The sequence below is a fragment of the Vicia villosa genome, unplaced genomic scaffold (genome assembly GCF_029867415.1).
Source record: "Vicia villosa cultivar HV-30 ecotype Madison, WI unplaced genomic scaffold, Vvil1.0 ctg.001052F_1_1, whole genome shotgun sequence".
Taxonomy (NCBI): Eukaryota; Viridiplantae; Streptophyta; class Magnoliopsida; order Fabales; family Fabaceae; genus Vicia; species Vicia villosa.
Genome location: NW_026705460.1, coordinates 160,484 through 181,327, shown reverse-complemented (window position 1 = coordinate 181,327; position 20,844 = coordinate 160,484). Strand labels below are relative to the sequence as shown.

General features: G+C 32.1%; 1 pseudogene; it reads right to left on the bottom strand.

Annotated features, from left to right (window-relative positions):
* Positions 1–14,773: 14,773 nt before the first annotated feature.
* Positions 14,774–19,189, bottom strand: LOC131632917 (geranylhydroquinone 3''-hydroxylase CYP76B74-like; annotated as a pseudogene).
* Between the last annotated feature and the right edge of the window lie 1,655 nt (positions 19,190–20,844).

The window sequence follows — 20,844 nt, the reverse complement described above, 5'->3', positions numbered from 1 at the left end:
TCAAAAGATGCAGACAAGAAGACTCCAATGATTATTCACTTAAAAGTGACTACTTGCCATATAGTTTGTAACTAGAATATTTGCTTATTAAGAAGCATTGTATTGAAATCAATTCAATTTGGAGATGATTCCTTGAGCGACCAAGTAAAGGTCAGAAGCTTGAGAAGACAATCATGGGGTTCATAATGGAAATTCTCTTGGAGACCAAGTTAAGGTAAGAAGTCCAGGAGTCAATGGATGTTATATATGCTAATCAGATCACTGAACAGTCCATTGTAGTTAGTCACGAGCAGTTAGCTTGTGCAGGGTTACTATATTGATGAACGTTATGTCTCGCAGAGATCACTGAATGGTTCAGTCATCTAGGGGTTAGTCATAGCAGTTGGCTGTGCAGGTTGTTAGTTAGGACGGAGGATCGTGCAGATGTAATCAAGTTTGGTTATAGTGGATTAAGACCTCTGTTGAGAGGCAAATCACCTAAAGAAGGTGGACTGGAGGTAGCCTTATTTAGAAGGTGAACCAGGATAAAAATAAACGTGTCTTTTACTTTCTGCACAATTTAATTAACTCTGAACATTGACGCAAAATATCCTTAGAACTGTATTGAGACAAGTCAGAAGTTATGTTAATACAAAGAAGTTAAATTAAATATCTCATTAGTTATGCAACTCCACTCCAGGCATGCTTCCGCAACATTGTAAAGCATATCCAGAAGATGAGATACTAAGAAGAAAGAAAAGAATTTAAAGAAAGGGAATTTTTAATTGATAAAGAACACAATTCAATCCCCCTCCCCTTTCTTGTGTTTTTCTCCACCTTCAGTTAATACATGCCGATCCGCGGATCCAGGCCACTAACTACCAAAGCCAAAAAACATGAAAAAGGATACAAAAAAAATTACTTCTATTGTATGAGCAAATTGCCAACATTCAAATGATCCTTGAGCCTTCTCATATGCTGCCCCCTAAGCATCACCATAAGTTTTACACTACTTATGATGTCCACTGTTGGAATGGTACCACCAAAAACAGCCTCATTTCTGAATTTCTCAATCTGGTAAATATTTTCAGTCGTTACCATTTTCAATAAACAGCGCCTCCAGCCTTTCTTTGTAGTTTCCTCTATAATCCAGCTCCACTCATGATTCCAGTCACGCCTAACAGGTTGGTATCCAATCCAGTTGAGAAGAACAAGCCAAATATGTTGTGTGAACCTGCAATAAAAAAAGGTATGATGTATAGTCTCGAGTTGATCACAAGAAACACATTTGCCATCCGTATGTATACCAACTCTCGTAATCCTATATGTTGTGGGGATCCTACCAAGGATTGCTAATTTAATTAAGTCTGTTGCTTATACTGTTACTACAAATCAATCTTCTACAACCTGCTGAATAATATCTGCTACATACTGCTATTTAAAATTTACTGTTGTAAAACCTAATACTACTAGTGTCAAATATATATATATATATTAACCATGCTATTGAAATTCTTCGGCCACCACTCTTCTGCTAATTACTTTCTTCTGCTAGTTAATGCTACTGTGATCAATATTTTCTTCTCTGGACTACTACATTATTTTTCCACTACTTTATTTATGTTAATGTTATACTACTATAATTTAATCCTTAAGTGCTACTTACTAATTAAGATAATATAATACATATCATGCTACTTACTAAATTACTAAAGTCATGTTTTTCCTTTAATTAATATACATTAATTAAATTAATTTATTACTACTAAATGTACCACTAACTACCTACTTTAGGCATCACATACACTTAAATTCAATTTATAAAGTTATGGTCCCATCCTAAAATAAGGGGTGCCCACCCCACCTTAGCAAACAAAATGGTGGCCCCCACTCTGGTATAAGGGGCGCCCACCCACATGTGTGGCCCTCGTCCCTTATATTTTTTTTTAGTTTTGTTTTTTTTACTATGAACCTGGGGCGCCCACCCCACTCTTAAGGGGTCCCCACCCCCATTTTTTCATCATTCAGGGGCGCCCACCCCTTATGTATGGGCCCCCACCACCACCTTTCTTCCTTCCACCATTAATTCATCTTCTCCTAATTTCTGGTTCCAGTTTTTAGTCCTAATTTCATCGTTCAATTTACATAGCATCCAGAATTTCTTAATCTAATTTCGATTACATTAACACGAATAAATTTTCAACAATATATTATTCACAGAACAAAATCAACTTCATCATCGATTTTAGAAAATTATCTCAAAAACAATATCAACGCAGACAACAAAAACAACCAAGCACAGTAGGGACTTTAAAACACCAAAAAATCCCACATATAATTCATCATAATCCCGTTTATAGAGTTGAACCCCACCCTTACCTTGGATTCAAGGTCACTCTAAAATTCTCCGATTGAATTTCCTAACCTTGCCTCTATGTGTTGCAGCTGCTACGTATCTCTCCAAACCCTTGGCTTTTGCTTTTGTCTTCTATCCTAGTTTTTGTTTACTGATGCTTCCAATGTTATATATCCTCTAATATCCAATTAACCAATATAATGGAAACTATATTTTTCTGTTACTCCTAATGGGCTCAAATTACACTCCCCCCTTACTAGTTGATAAGTGCCAAAATGTAGTTATTTTGTATATGTAAATAGTGGCACTTATCGATACTTTTTGTTAATATCGTGTGAATAATTCCCTGTTTTTGTGTAAATTCGTATACTTTGAGTTTTATTACGTTTTCGTGTAAATATGTACCATTTGATAGTTTTGTTGTATTTTGGTAGGTTTTTCTGCGTTGTCGGAGCCTCAAGGAATAAATTGTCGAAGACACGGCTGTGAGGGCGTTTTGAGAAATAAAGTTGTTGTTCTGGTGTAGGGCGCGTCGTGCAGTAGAGGGCGCGTCGCGTGCTGTAGGAGAAAAAGGAAATAATTTTGGCAGAACTAAGGGCGCGTCACGCCGACGTAGGGCGCGTCACGCCGACATAGGGCGCATCGCTCCGACGTACGGCGCGCCGCGCGCTATGGCGGTTTGGTACATTTAGTATAGGGCGCGTCGCGCCCACTGTGAAATTTTGTTTTTGTATAAATAGTTCAACTTTGTGTTATTAGGTTTTCATCACCTCTTCTTGGAAAAAGTTGAGCTCTGATCCATTCTTTGTAGTTTAGAAGTTCAAGCAACACTATTGGGTGTCTCATCATGTCGATTTAGCTCGGGTGGTCTCCGAATGTGCCGACAAACACGAGAAGTTTCCGCTTGTTCTTCTTCTTCTTCTTCTTCCGTGTGACCCATTCCAATAGTGGGGTTTGTATGTATATTTTTCCTCTCTTGTATGTATATTTATTGATCTTGGGATCGTTTATGTATTCACTTTACAAATCATCATTGTTGTTGTTCTTGATCTTTTTGCTTAAATGCTTCGGATTTGTGTTGTTGCAGAAATGGACAGCATAGATCTTTATTAGGAACTGTATCTGTTAGTTTCTAGGTTTCAGACATGGATTTAGAACTAATAACCGTAATGGGTGTCGATTTTAATGCCTCTGTGTTGTTTGTGTCGGTGGAGAAATCACTGATGTGAATAGTACGGTTAAGCTTTTGTCGGTGTTGCAGAAATGGACACTGATGTGGCGACTCGAATGATGCCTGGTGATTTTGATGCGTATTGTGAGTGTTGAGCGATAGATCTTCAGATTTAAGTATTCGACGGGTTAGGTAGAAATATGATTCCAGACTGAATTCTCTTAAGCTACAATAGATTGTTTATTTGCTTTTATTTACTTTTCCTGCATTTACCTTTCCGCACCCAATCATGAAATTTAGAACGCGAGATAGTCGAACGGAAGTTCTTCTCAACCAATATTTGTGGACTACGATATGATATAACCTATATCACGCGGTAATAAATAATACCTATTACTTTTTGCTTGCCGCTTTACCGCTTCAACACTAGTGCTAACATAATAACTAGCCCACTTAATAATTAATCCAATTTAATCTACCATTATTTCTACGACTAAACCGACTAATTTAATCAACTAATCACACAATAACAAATATCGACATTTCACAAGTTCAACGATTCACGACAATTAATCAAAATTAAATTAATTAAATAATTAATTAACTATACGGGCGTTACAGAATCTCCTAATTGATAGACATCTATTATCAGCCATTTATAACAATATGAAAATTATTCATTTTTTCAGTCACATTCTTTAAAAAAGTTACACCTTAAAATGAAAAAATATCTTTATTTTAAAATAGGTTTGTCATACCCCAAAATTTGCCCATACCATTTCCCATATGCAATTTCAAAATCAAGATATAAAGCTCCAAAACACACTCTCCTATACAAAGGCTCTGAATTAGGGTTTGGTTCATTCAAAGAAAAATCACTTCTCAAGGGCAAAATGGTCATTTCAAGTCAACACACAATCAACATTTAAGATATTTGGTCAGCAACATCCTCATAACCCTAAAATCATTATTTGATCAAGGGTTGATCATAATGATGCAAGGAAACCTCAGAAGAGTCAAAAGTCAAAAGTTACTATTTTGGGCATGAACTGAAAAAAGTCAATCAAACTTTGAAAATTCACCAAATATTCATGCTTCATCAGAAAAATTCCCACTAAAGCTCATTTTAAAGGGAATTCATTCCTCTATCCAATGGTCCAAGAATCAAAGCTCATAGGTCAATAGTTTAAGATATATGGCTTCATACATTATAGGTCCTTTTCAAAAGTCAACTAAAAGACACCTTTTTCAAAAGCTCATAAAATAAGAATGAAAAATGATTTTGATATGAGACCAAATACATTGGTTAGAGGACTCTCTAAGGTTTCCAAAATGTCCTAGAACACTTCCATACCTCAAAAATTGAAGGAGATACGCCTTGTCAAAGTTGGGTTATTTTGGAGGGAAAAATGTGAAGGAATTCAAAATATTTTGCAAATGGGCCCAAATTGTTTTGACTCAATGATGATTCCCAAGTATCCAAGAGCCCAAGATATTATTGCCCTGAAAATATTTGGTTTATTTAATTTATTATGATTTTTTATTCTAATTAAAAAGGATTAAAGTCATGTAAATAAAGAGAAAATCCAATATTTTATAAAAGATATGGTTTGGACCTATTTTGATCATCAAATATTCCCCAAAATAAATCAAATTTCGTGCACTTGAAGATTGGAAGGAAATTGAATCAATTTGGTCAAATTTGGAAAGATCCATAATCAAAATTCAATCAAATTTTCTCAAATTACCAATCAAAGATTCAAGTGGATTTCTCTCAAATTTGTTAACCTAAACTGTTCCACTATATAAACACAAGCCTTCCAGATCCCTAGGTCACGAATTGGCAGCCTCAAGAGAACCAAACTCGAGCCCTAAAGTTCAAGAAAATTTCAAAATCGAATTCTTATTTGCAGGCCAATTCAGGTGTTGAAATTGATCAAGACTTGTTCCTTGATCATCACTGAAGGATTCCCAATCGTTTTCGAGTCACAAAGCACCCAAAATCGACTCCAATTACTCACGGTTTGCACCATTTAAAAAATTGTTCGATTAGCATGTTCCATGCATCATTTGCAGTTTTAATTCATATATTTGCGTTTTATGTTGTGTGATGATCGATTCTGGATATTTATACATGTTATTATGCTGTTTGGAACGATGTGCCATTGTTAGGGTTTCTTGGTTTCGTTTAGGGTTTCTGTAAACAGGTACTTTCAAGGAAAATTAAGGACGCAATTGAATTCACGAGGCTTGGACGAATTCAATGGTGGCCTCGCGAAGAATTTCCATGTTTGTTTGCTCGTATTCGTAAAAACGCAGGTGTAGAAGACAAGGCTTTTTACAGCTATCATGGAAAAAGCGCTGTAAAAAGATGATTGCAGGAATTTAGTGAAGAAGACGACTACGTGTCGTCACCTGGTTGGCCGGTTCAAACGTTTTTTTGGCGCGCGTATGGGATAGTGCAGGCGGATCACATGTTTCTCACTCTCACACGTATGATGCTGCCTTGCCTTATCAACCATCAGATCTCCAGGCCAGATGATCCAACACATCCAGATCTGCCATTCTATCATATGGACCTCAGCGCGTGCCACACACGATCCAGCTGAGTATTTTCCAATTTTTTTTATTATTAATTACATAATCCTATTATAATTATTCATATATATATATATATATATATATATATATATATATATAAATCGTTAAAAAATTTATTTTCTTTCTATAATAAACTATTTATTTTCTCTAAAACCTTTTTTAATTTTACATGTTTATATATTAGTTTGATTTATAATTAAAATTATTTTATCTATTTATATTTATATGTTCTTTTTAATTACATTTATTTAATATTTATTTAATTATATTGTTTATTCATTTTAATTCTTATTTAGTTTATATTTAATTATATATCATATTTATTGTATTCTAACTCCAAAAAATTCAAAAAAATTATTTTCACACTCGATTTAATGTTCTTGTCCCGATTTAATTAATTAGGTCGTAAGACCAATAATTAATTAAATTAATTTACTATTACACTCGATTTAAATCCCAATTAGGGTTTGCCCTACACTGAATACATTTTCTTTTTTGTGCCTTTTCAGGGTTAGCAATAAGATCAATCCCGAATACGCGCCTGATTCAAAAACCCAAAGTTAAGTATTTTACTTAATTTAATTTAACTTTCTGTTTGGTTTATTTTATATAAGGGTTTGTTTCGCCTTCATCTTTTTCTACCTTGTTTCTTTTCAGGGTTAACCTTAAAAGCGCCCTATCAACCATATCAGATCAAATCAAGCTAAGTACTTTTGTTTATTTTATTTTAAATACATTATATCCTTATTTTTAGGGTTGACTGTGTTCGCTTTCGAACCGATAAATGCACTTCCCCTATTTTGTTTGCCTTTTCCAGGGTTTGTCAAATTGCCAAAGCCACGAGTTTGGTAACCCTAAACCCTAACCTTTTATTTTTCTGTTTAATTATTACTTGTGTCAAACCCTATTAAGGGATTCGCTGGTTACAATTTCCCTCCCCCATATTACTGTTTCTTGCCTTATATTATCTGCGTGGTTAGTAAAATAGGGAGTGGCAACCATGAATTGAATTTAGAATCGCTAATTTACAAGATAATATAATTGAATATAATCACGTGATTGGTGCACACACGCACGCTTTTGGGTAACCTCTCTGTTGCCTTGTTGCCTGTTGCCTTGTTGCCTGTTGCCTTGTGTTTTTTTGCAGAATAAGCCAAGTCCCTCGAATACGAGGATACCTCAGCCATGTTGCCTCGATAAAAAGGTCACGACCCTAAATGATGCTGCCTTCGATACACAAATGACCTCGACCCTCGGAAGTTGCCTACGGAAAAAGGCTGAGGTATCTTCTGGTTGCCTAACGAAAATGGCTTATTCTGATTCTTGCCTTAGACTACCTACCCTTCTATGGCATGGGACAGTCTCATGGCAAAGGATGCTTCGACGACCCTTCAACCTCCAAACGAAAGGCTTCCTGCCCTCTTATGGCAAGGATAGACCCTTTCATTCTGAAAGGCTAAAAAGAGACCTATCATCTGAGTTTAAGGTAATTGCCCCTAATTGCCTTGCAATGCTCATCTTTAATATTCTTTCTCACAATTCTTCAAAAACTGGCTACGCTCATTTACGAGCTAAAGTCCACTTTTTTCTTTCATCTACTTTTTCTAAAGACAAACGAGCAAGCAAAGCAATTAAGAGCCCATGGAAAACCATGGATGCAAAGGGTGCCTTACACCTTCCCTTTGCATAAATTACCCCCCGAACTTAGATTTCTTTAAAAAAGTTTTTTTCTGTTTCTTTTTGCCTTTCCGAATTTGTTTGGATAAAATAAAAGTCGGTGGCGACTCTTGCTTACCGCGACATTTCGATTGATAAAAAGTCAGTTCACCGTATTACAAGGTTAAATATATTTTTGGTCCCTATAAATTACATAATTTTACTTTTGGTCCTATAAAAAAAAGTGGCATATTTGGTCCCTACAAAATTATTATGCACGTAATTTTAGTCTCTGATGTTACACTAATGTGTATTTTTGAATGATTATTTTGCAAACATATTTAGAACGTTATAAAAACTTTCTTGAAAGAAAACTCAAAATTTGATTTATAAGTCGAGATTTTCATTACTTTTATCATTATCAGTTAAAATTAAAAAATTCCTATTTCATTCTTCTCATTTTAAAAAATTCTAAAATTTGATATATAATTATTTTACAGTATTCTAAAGATGTAAGAACAAATTATTCAAAATTTAAAAGTTAAAGGGTAATTAAACAATGTTCAAATTATAGAAAATAATAGGGATTAAAACTCCATGCATAAAAATTTTGTAGGGACCAAAATATGTCATTTTTTTAAAAGGGACTAAATATAAATTTTGAGATACTTATAAAGACCAAAAAGATATTAAACCCTTTTAAAATTAAATATTTAATCCTCATCTTCATCCATCGTTCCATTCTCTTTTGTCATTTTAAATAAAAATTTAAAAATCAAGCAAATAAATTATAACGAAATTACCCATAAACTTGCCGTTTATATAGTACTTCCCTCGTCTCATAAAAATGTCTTATTTGAAATCAGGAACGGGTCCAAATATTACATATTGGTAAGACTAAAATAAATCGAAATTATGAATTAAATTAAAAATAAAAAACATAATATTGTTTAAAGCAATAGATTTATAATCAAAATTGTCCACGGATTAACAATTATAAATGTGGGAGAAAAACTTGAGAGGTGGTGACAGTGTTTTAAAAAGTGAAGTGGACCAGCAAGTCGAACCAAGATCTAGAAAGGTCATCAGTCTGATATAATTGCTGGATCAAATAAGCTATTAAAAAAGTGAGATTCATCCAAAACCGACCAAAATTGGTAAAAATCGACGAACTGAGATTTTAAAAACCAACAGATTAAATGCTTGTTTTTTCTTCAGACAAAACGACGTCGTTTCGATAATTTTTAAATAAAATAAAAATATAAGTGGACTTTGTTCAAAACTTATATGACAGTACATAAAAGTACAAAATGATTTTTTTATACTATATTATCTTTGATAATTGAGCTACTAGACAAATTTTATAATCTATTTTGTTTGATAAGTTTATACATTGAATACAAGAACATAACTTTTTATATAATATTCATTATTGATATATAAAATATGATATTTTGATAATTTGTGTTTGAGATAAAAAGTAGTCTCATGGTTTTCTAATGGATAAAAATTCACATTTTTGTCCAGTCCCCTAACACATGTTTTGTCTAGTTTCCAGATAAATTTTTTGCATTAAACAAGATTCAAGAAAAATTATTCAGTCTAATAATTTATTTTTTAACAAATCAAACACACCATGTATTACAACAATTTTTTTTTAATATTAAGTGAATATTAGTTAAAATTAAATAAGAATATATGATATATGATATATATATATATATATATATATATATATATATATATATATATATATATATATATATATATATATATATATATGGTGTCAGTTTACTATTGTGACATTGGTGTAAAATATTAATTTTGGCACCAAATCCTTTTCCTTTATTATTATTAAACTAATGCCTAAGAAAAATTTCCTTCAAAATCTCATGTGTTAGTTTCTTTAAGTTAAATACCAACAGATGAAGTTTTTAAAGATATTTATCTTAGCCATTAGATTAATAATAATAAATGGATATAATTTGGTGTCAAAATTAATGTTTGATCTCAAATTATATATATATAATTTATATATAAAAATAGAAGAAAAACGGGAAACAAGTTGCGTCGCTATCTTTTTTGAATTGCAAAATTAATTTTCTTAAAAGTTAGAATTATAGATTTAAGAGATATAACAATATATTCATAAATTCGGATTTAATATGGATCATAAATTCATATTAATTTTCTAATGCATTAGAAAAAAAAGAAGGAATAGTAATTAACATTTAGCTATTGAAATTATTTAATACATAAAAATATTTAAATATATTTCTTATATTTTCATTGAAAAACAATAAAAACGATAAATAAAAATTGTATATAAGTTTTATTCATATTTATATTAGTAATAGTACACCAAAGAAAATACAATTGACGGAGAGGGTATATTGAAAAATAAATAAAAATCAAATCTTCCATATTAAATTCGGATCATAATTAATGTTGTGGAAGATTTGATTTTTATTTATTTTTCAATATACCCTCTCCGTCAATTGTATTTTCTTTGGTGTACTATTACTAATATAAATATGAATGAAACTTATATACAATTTTTAAATATCGTTTTTATTGTTTTTAAATGAAAATATAAGAAATATATTTAAATATTTTTTAAAGTGTAAAAATAGAAAGAAATGTATAGGAAAAATTATACACTTATTATATTTTTATTAAAAAATAGTAAAAATTATACTTACAAAATTATATATAAATGTTATCCTATAAATATTAGGTTATTTAAATCGATAGCATCTTTTTTTGTTGTTGCTATATTAAACTTAATTTATATTAATTAAAACTATTTGTAAAATGAAAATTATAACTCTTTATAGACTGTATTTCTGCTCTATTTCGATCAGCGTATTATTTTTTCTCCATAACCTTAAAATTTGATTTGTACGTCTTTTTTAGCCGATACTTCTAATTTTTTAATTAATTTTGAATAGAGATAAAAGAGCTAATATATTTGTTGTATGGTATATTAGAGATCATAACTTATATAAATAGTGGTGACTAATTAAAATTTTTATTATTCTGAAATATATCGTTATGATATTCACTTATATTTAAATTTATATTCTAATAATTAATTAATTACTAAATAAAAAAATTTTATTTAAACACTAAAATAATTAAGTCTCTTAATTTTATAAATATCTAATATATATATATATATATATATATATATATATATATATATATATATATATATATATATATATATATATATATATATATTACTCCCTGAGTAAGTTTTTTTTACCTTACTCCAAATCATAGCCTTTAAATTGAATCTATTTTAATGGTTAATAAATAGTTTTACTTAATTAATAGTTCAATTAAATTCAATTTAAAGGTTATGATTTGGAGTAAGATAAAAAAAAAACTTACTCTTGGAGTAAGTTGATACCCACTTGAGCAAATATAAAATCAAATATAATCAAATAATATAATAAAATAGCTATTATAAATATAAACAAATAATATTTAACTATAAAATATTTCAAAAATCTCTCACTTGAGCAATAATTAAATAGTTGTTATGAGTAAAGATAAAAGTGGATGTTCATCCTTATTCTTCTTTTTCTCTTTCTATTCTCTATTAATAGCTGTAATTTTCCATCTCCCTTAAGTCTCAAAAATTAGATTCACATTGAGATGTAAAATATACTTTTTAAGAAGATAATAAAATATTACTTTCTCTCTTCTCTTCCTCACTTTCATCTCTATATTGTTTTATTTAGTTTTATAACACGTTATTAGCACGAACCTTTAAGGTATGATTCTTTCGCTTCCATCTCAAATTAATCTTGAACCATTATTTTATTAGAAGCGTGGAAATAAGAAAAAAGATATTTTTTTCAATAAGTAATTTGTATTAATCACAAGCAAGAAAACAAGCAACACATTACCTCCCCTTTAAAAAAAATACTTAGGAATGTGATATAATTTATTCAGCAGCCTTTGTAATTTTAAAAAGTTACTAAGAGATTGTCATTTCAGAATATTGACACAAATAATTTTAACGCATCCCACAAGGATGGTTATAATTTTTAGATCACTGTTTATAACAAATTATTTATATCGTTCCTGGAGAACTTATAAAGCGAAACATCCTCGAAGGATAGCAAAATAACATTGTATAGTTCCTGAAGAACTTGTAACGCTCTGTGTTATTTTTCGTTTAAGATTGAGCAGGAAATTTTTTATTTCTTATAAGGAAGGAAGTTGATAATTTTTTTTTTGTTAAAGTTAGCACTCTAGATTATTATTTGTTATTTTAAAATACCGGAATTTATAAATCATTATATTTATTATAGTATTAAGAGATTTTAATTTAATTGAAATATGTTTGAAATATTATTATTACATGATTTTGATCGAGTTAGCAATTTAGATTTTAGATTAGATAACAATTAAAAGAAAATGCAAGATGTATTTTGTCACTAATTTGATATTTTTTTAAGTAGATAATTTTAAGACTAATGTGACAATTCAGTTTACTATTGTGTTATTTTAAATATTGGAATTTATAAAAGTGTTATTTTAAATATTAATATTGCCTTTATGATATTTATCTCATTATAATATTTAATACCTAATATTTTATCTAAATTTTATTTTTTAATGAGAGAACTAAGTATGTCAAATCTTACGAAATTGAATTTTAGGACTCTTGATATTTCGGGAAATAACTATTTGACATGGGCTCTAGACGCTAAAGTTCATTTAAGCGTAGAAGGTCACAACAATATTATTATAGAAGGAAATAAATCTACTGATCAACAAAAGAAAAAAAGCCATGATATTTCTTCGTCGTCACCTTCATGAGGATCTTAAAAATGAATACCTTAACGTAACTGACCCACTTATCCTATGGAAAAATTTGAAAGATAGATATGATAATCAAAAAACGGTTATCCTTCCAAAAGCTCGATATGATTGGATGCATTTACGTTTGCAGGATTTTAAAAGTGTAAGTGATTATACTTCTGCAATGTTTCGAATAACTTCTAAGTTGACACTATGTGGAGAAAAAATAACTGTTAAGATATGTTAGAAAATGATTTTCCAATTTTCATGCATCCAATGTGCTCCTGCAGCAGCAATATTAAGAAAAAGGATTTAATAAATATTCTAAACTAATATCTTGTCTTCTTGTAGCTGAGAAAAATTATGAACTATTGATGAAAAATCACGAGGCTCGTCCCACTAGTACATCTCCATTCCCAAAAGTGAATGTGACAAGGCATGATCACTATGGATAAAATCATGGTCGTGGTCGTAATTATGCTCATGGTCTTGATTTTGATTGTGGTCACAGTGATAATCATAAGAACACATATTTCCACCAGAAGCAGAATAATATTGAATAGATTGAAAACAAGGGTCAGAGTAGCAAAACAAATGAAAGTGATTGCCATGGTTGTGGAGTCACACTTGTCGTACTCCAAAACAGCTATTGATCTTTATAAAAAATCACTGAAAAATAAAAAGGCAAGGATTGAGACTCACTTTGCTAATGAAGATGATGATCCGGGTTATGGTAATATGGATGTTACCCATTTAAATATTGATGCCTTCTTTGCTGATCCAGATAGAAAAATTGATCACCTTATTGGAGATGGAAGTGTCAAGAAATAAAATTTATGGAAATTTCCTTTTTAGTTATTAATAAGTTTTATGGATGTTTTGATTTTATTTTCTAATAATAATAAAGTGTGTTTTCTACTCGTTTGTTTACATAGTTTGTTGTTTAAATGACTTGTGTTTTTAAAGTGCATTTATGATTTATAGTTAAAAATTATTATTGTTTTTAGAATGAATATGGACACTAGCACCAATAATAAAGATATGTGTCTAGCTGACATTGCAACAACCCACACAATTCTTAAGAATAAAAGATATTTCTCTAATTTAATGAATCAAAAGACTGATGTCAAGTATTATATTTGACACCTCGAATATAATCGAAGGCTCCGGAAGAGCCAATATGTTGTTACATGGAGGAACAATATTGTACATCGATAATGCATTATATTTCCCCAAGTCTCATAGAAATTTAATAAGTTTCAAAGATATCTGTCTGAATGGATACCATGTAAAAACAGGAGATGATGGAGGGATTAAATATCTTTATATTACAAAACACAATTCGGAAACAAAATTTGTAATGGAAAAGCTATCGACTTTATCCTCTGGCTAATACTACACTTATATTAATACAACTAAAACACATACAACTGTAAACCGGAAGTTTACAAATAATGATAAATTTCTAATTTGCATGCCCGTTTGGGCCATCCCAGTTATATAATGATGCGAAAAATAATTGAAAATTTATGCGGTCATCAATTAATGAGTAGGACAATTATTCAATTGAATAAGTTATCATGCAGCTCTTGCTAGCAAAGAAAGTTGATAATTCGGTCATCACCAATAAAAACTGGAAATGAATCTATAAGTTTTTCAGAGCAAATACATAGTGATATTTGTGGGCCAATACCCTCATCATGTGGATCATTTAGATATTTTATGGTTTTAATTGATGCATCAATTAGATGGTCACATGTTTGTTTGGTGTCAACTCACAACCAGGCATTTGCGATATTTATAGCTCAACCAGTCATTTGCGATACAAAAGTAATTGTTTTAATGCCTATATTTATAGAAATAATTGATGACTTTAGTTTATTTTTAAATGTTTTAAACTACCATTAGCTAGAATTTGTATTTAAGAAATAGGATGTGAGTATAAGGTGTTTCTCAAGAAAAATAATAAATAAACAATGAGTAAGATCAAAATGTAGAATTTGAGTCCATGATAACAAATTGAAACAAGTAATAAATCAAGAAAAACAAAAAGCAACATGGTATGGTACTGTAAGGGTAATAGAGACTTACTGCATGTAAGAATGATCAAGACAATAAACAAATATTTTTTATTTCATCACAACGAAGAAGTGTGCCTTATACAAATAAAACAAAAAATACTCAATTATATGTTACATTTTATTTACTCTAATAGGAATAGCTTGCAATGGTTTATCAATTTCTCTATTTGTATTTTCCTTTTTCCAGCCAAAATAATTAATCAATGATCCTAACTAAAAATTCTAGTAACTCATGCTCGATGTCTTGTTGGATGTTATGACATCCACAATTACACAGCACAAATAATTAAAACAAAAACGCATAAAAAAATAAAGAACACACATAATTGTTTACCCAGTTCGGTTCAAACAACCTACTCTGGGGGCTACCAAGCCAGGGAGGGAATCCAATATAAGAAGAATTAATTCAGAGTTAAACTCCCCCGTTTACAACTCCTCACTTAAAACCTACCCAATGTAATTCCAATCTATTCCTAGACCTGAGTATCTCCACTCACTCCCCCTCAATAACAGCAGTGATTACAAATGAACATTACATAAATTCAGAGAGAAGACACACTTCAAAAACACACCTTGATCTGCTTAAAAGCTTCAATCAAGAGACACACACTCGTGCTTAAAAGCTTAGAGTGACAATTAACACAAACAACCTATTCCAACGCAATCATCACAAATAATTGCTTGGAGTACAAGAGACAGCTACAGAGCTATGGTTCTTCACAATTAACAAATTACTCTCTCTGTGTTCCAAATTAGGATTGCAGAATTTTTATATGCGGCTCTTGGGTCTTGGGATTTTTTAGAAACAAATTAGGGTTAACCAAGTTAACCTAATTTACACGCCATCTGGTTGTTACAGAATGTGTTGTCAGCAAAATCTTCTGGACGAAATATTCAACACACAATAAAAGGTTTCCTAAATTGTAGATTGAGAGAAATCAAGAAACACAATTAATAAAATATAACAGCTCCTGTTGTCACACAAGGATGTCATGACATCGGTCATGACATTCACTACAGAACCTGATATTAGCTTAACACATATGCAGCCTGCATAACACAATATCAAACATGTCATGACATCAGTCAAGACATTAAACATTCAGGTATGTTTTACCACAAATGCAACCAACATGAAAACATCTTCAATCACCCCGTTTGGCAAATTTTTGGCTAAAACAACCTGTCACACCATATTAGAGAAACACTTGCAGCAGAAACAAAGAAACCAAAACACAATCAGAGCAATCAGAGCTAATACAGTACAGACAGCATACACCACTAGTATGCACACAGTGCTCAAACATATCAAAACCAACCACACCATAAGAGCAGCCCAAGCACAAATAGATCAACACAAAAATAATAAGTACTTCAGATTTGTTGATCACACAACCACCATACTTGTTGTTCTGGGGTGACATTATTACTACTTCTCCCCCTGTTTGGCCATTAAAGTTGCCAAAGCAAACTCCTGTCTTCTCCCCTAAATTTAAAGAAGTTCAAACAAAAGTTAAACTGAACTAAATCGAATAAAATGCAAACAAAACTAAACGAAAGCGAGAAAAACAAAAAAAAAACAAAAAACAAAAAAAAAACAGAGCTCCAGCTGCATTTACTGCCGGAGTCAGACCCACTCGAGGTGTCTGCATAACTTCCTTTCTCAGATCCATCAGTAGGACTGGTACTCTCTTCTTCCACATCTACTTCTGCCATCTTTACAGCATCTGCAAATTCCTCATTCTCATCCATTTCCAGAGTGCTTATCATCTTTTCAAGAGATATCTTCCTAGCTTCCAGCTCTTTGCAGGTTTCTTTTAACATTGTTATGACTTCTGCTTTGCTGGCTGATGCTCCAGACTTAGATGTTTCAGCCGATGTCACAACAATGTCAGGAACATGCGTACCCTGAAACAATTTATAGTGGAAAGCCAAGGGGCTTTCTCTTTAATTATCATCTGTGTTGGAGACAAAAGCTATGCTTTTGTTCTTCTTTTGAACAGGCTCAAAGATACTCAACTCAAAGGTTTGTAAAGAGCCAATGAGTTCGTCCAGCTTCATGTTGCTGATGTCTTGGGCTTCCTCTATGGCAGTCACTTTCATATCAAATCGCTTAGGCAGTGATTTGAGGATCTTTCTTACCAATTTTTCCTCAAACATTTTTTCTCCTAAGGCTCCTGAGTTATTTGAAATCTCAAGGACATTCATATAGAATTCATAAATGGTTTCATCCTATTTCATCTTGAGATTTTCAAACCTAGTGGTATGCATTTGAAGTCTCGACATCTTTACCTTGGATGTGCCTTCAAGTGCTGTTTTGAGAATATCCCAAGCTTCTTTAGCTAGTTCATAGTGTTGCACAAGCCTGAATATGTTCTTGTCAATTCCATTGAACAAGGAACTTAGGGCCTTGGAATTGCCCAAAGCTAGCTTTTCTTCAGTTTTGTTCCATTGAGCTTCAAGAATTAGAATAGGGGTTCCATCTTCCATAAGCTTTTCAGGATGTTTCCATCCGCTTTCCACAACTCTCCAGGCCTTGCTGTCCACAGACTTTATGACTGCTACCATACGAGGTTTCCAGTAGTCATAGTTAGAGCCATCCAGGATCGGTGGTCTATTCCCAAACACTAGCAGTTCCTTCTCCATAGTACCAGAATTTTGTTGTCCCGATCTCACCCAGATGTAAATAGGCATGGTGCCAGCTCTGATGCCAATTGAAAATTCTAGTAACTCACGCTCGATGTCTTGCTGGATGTTATGACATCCACAATTACACAGCACAGATAATTAAAACAGAAATGCATAAAAATAATAAAGAACACACATAATTGTTTACCCAGTTCGGTTCAAACAACCTACTCTGGGGGCTACCAAGCCAGGGAGGGAATCCAATATAAGCAGAATTAATTCGGAGTTAAACTCCCCCGTTTACAACTCCTCACTTAAAACCTACCTAATGTAATTCCAATCTATTCCTAGACCTGAGTATCTCCACTCGCTCCCCCTCAATCACAGTAGTGATTACAAATAAACATTACATAAATTCAGAGAGAAGACACACTTCAAAAACACACCTTGATCTGCTTAAAAGCTTCAAACAAGAGACACACACTCGTGCTTAAAAGCTTAGAGTGACAATTAACACAAACAACCTATTCCAACGCAATCATCACAGACAATTGCTTGGAGTACAAGAGACGGTTAGAGAGCTATGGTTCTTCACAATTAACAAATTAATCTCTCTGTGTTCCAAATTAGGATTGCAGACTTTTTATATGCAGCTCTTGGGCCTTAGACTTTTTTAGAGACAAATTAGGGTTAACCAAGTTAACCTAATTTACACGCCATCTGGTTGTTACAGAATGTGCTGTCAGCAAAATCTTCTGGACGAAATATTCAGCACACAATAAAAGGTTTCCTAAATTGTAGATTGAGAGAAATCAGGAAACACAATTAATAAAATATAACAGCTCCTGCTGTCACACAAGGATGTCATGACATCAGTCATGACATTCACTACATAACTTGTATTAGCTTAACACATATGCAGCCTGCATAACACAATATCAAACATGTCATGACATCAGTCAAGACATTAAACACTCAGGTATGTTTTACCACAAATGCAGCCAACATGAAAACATCTTCACTAACATCGTATGTAACATTCGTATAGCAAGTGGCATGCCAGGTCACATTCTTCTCCCACAACCAAATGGTGTGAATTGAAAATATTGGCCCTTAAAATTAATTTCCGACCCAAGAAATCTTTCAGGAAAAAACATATTTGGATTATCCCAAATTCTAGGATTTCTTCCCGTGGCCCATTCATTAACTAAAACCTGTGAACCTTGTGGAATAGTGTATCCACATATTTTTTCATCTACCCTAGCTTTCCTCGGTAGTAAAAGTCGAGCAGATGGATACAAACGTAACATTTCTTTTATTACTGCTTGCAAATATGGGAGTTTAGTAATATCTGATTCGTCAATTGAATTTCCTATACCAATTACTTGCTCAAGCTCTTCTTTAGCTTTTGATATTACATGCGGATTGTGCACTACTTCAGCCATGGCTCGTTCTATTGTGTAGGAAGTTGTATCGGTCCCCGCGACAAATAAATCCTATAACAAAGAAAAAATATAAATATTTATTTAAAAAATAATAAAAAAGCGACATATAATAGAAAAGTGAAGGAAAGAAAATTACTAGAAACAAATGTTTCATCTTTGTGTTGTCCATCTTTTGGCCATTTTCTATAGAGATGTTGAGGAGCATGTTTAACATGTCACCATTTGGGATGCAATTTTTGTCTTCTCTTAAATTCAATCATTTGGTATTATAGGAATCAATAATTTGCAATAAATTTTCAAGATAAGTAGCTGATATTCCTTTAATACCTTGTGGATCAAACATCCTTAAAGCGGGAAAAAACTCAACCAAGTTTGGTGTTCTAATGACTATTATAAGATTTTCAATTATATCTTTATACTCATCAGTTTCACCAGCAGAATTAGCAAAATTCATAGAGAAAAAAGTGTTTGACAAAAAATTCAATATAGTCTTAAAAGAAGCTCTTCCAATATCAATTGCTTCACCCGTTATACTGCTTCTATCAATATCACATAAAATGTTTCGTAGCTTGTTGCAGCTAAGTTGATAGCCAGCATCAAGTGTTTTGCTATCATACTATTTTTGGGCAGAAGCTATGAATACTGTTTGTTATATCCACAATAGAGTAACCTTAAGAACTAGAACAACAAATACTCTATATGAATTAAGGAAGGTAGAAAACCTACTGTCAAATACTCTTATATCTTAGGAAGTAAGTGCTACATCTTCGCTGATCGTGAACAAATAAGTAAAATGGATCTCAAAAGTGACGAAGGAATATTTCTTGGCTATTCTACAAATTGCAGAACCTACAGAGTTTTCAACACCAAAACTTTAGTCATGATGGAATCAATAAATGGTGTGATTGATGGCTTAAGCACGGACAATGATCTTAATGTTAACGATGATGTTGGAACATTCCTCCTAATGAATGATGAGACAGAGAATGTAGAAGAAGACATCACCAATGCAGAAACAGTTGAGGTTGAACCTGAAGATATTCAAGTCGATAAAGGGCCCTCAATCAGAAATCACAAATATCATCCTAAAGAGCTAATTATAGGAAAACGTAACCAAGGAATCACAACAAGATCAAGGGGAGTAGTTTCTACACTTGCTTTGTTTCTAAGAGTAAACCCAAGAATGTAAAGGAAGCCTTAACAGATGAATTATGGATCAATGCCATGCAAGAAGAACTTGGTGAATTTAAAAGAAATGAAGTTTTGGATTTAGTTCCTAGGTCCGATGGAACAAATGTCATTGTAAAGAAATTTGGTATGGGAAATGAAAGTCATAAAAGGACATCTTCTCCTACTCACTTCAAGTTATCAAAGGATAGTTAAAGTGTTTTAGTTGATCAAAGTTTATACAAAAGCATGATTGGTAGTTTGCTATATCTTACAGCTAGCAGACCTGATATTACATTTTCCGTAGGTGTATGTGCAAGGTATCAAGCTGAGCCAAAAACAAGTCACCTCAATCAGGTAAAAAGAATTTTTAAGTTCATCAATGGAACAAGTGACTATGGGATGTTATACTCCCATGGTTTAGATTCTATTCTTGTAGGATATTGTGATGTAGACTGGGGTTGCAGTGTTGATGATAGAAAAAGCACGTCTGGTGGATGTTTCTTTCTGGGAAACAATCTAATCTCCTCATTTAGTAAGAAACAGAATCGTGTCTCTCTTTTTACTGCTGAAGCTGAGTATATTGCAACTGGAAGTAGTTGTTTTCAATTGATGTGGATGAAACAAATGTTAAAGGAATACAATGCCAAACAAGATGTCATGACATTATATTGTGATAATCTTAATGCTATCAATATTTCAAAAAATTCTATCCAACACAGCAAGACTAAGCATATCAAGAGTTGTCATAATTTTACAAAGATCTTGTTGAAGATAAAGTGATCACTCTAGAGCAAATACCCATTTTAAAACATTTGGCTAATATTTTTTACCAAAGCTTTGGATTCTAATCAAATTGAAAAGCTTATAGGTGAACTGAGCATCTTCATTATTGAAGAATTATAGCAATTACAGACATGGAGGAACACAACTGTTACTGAA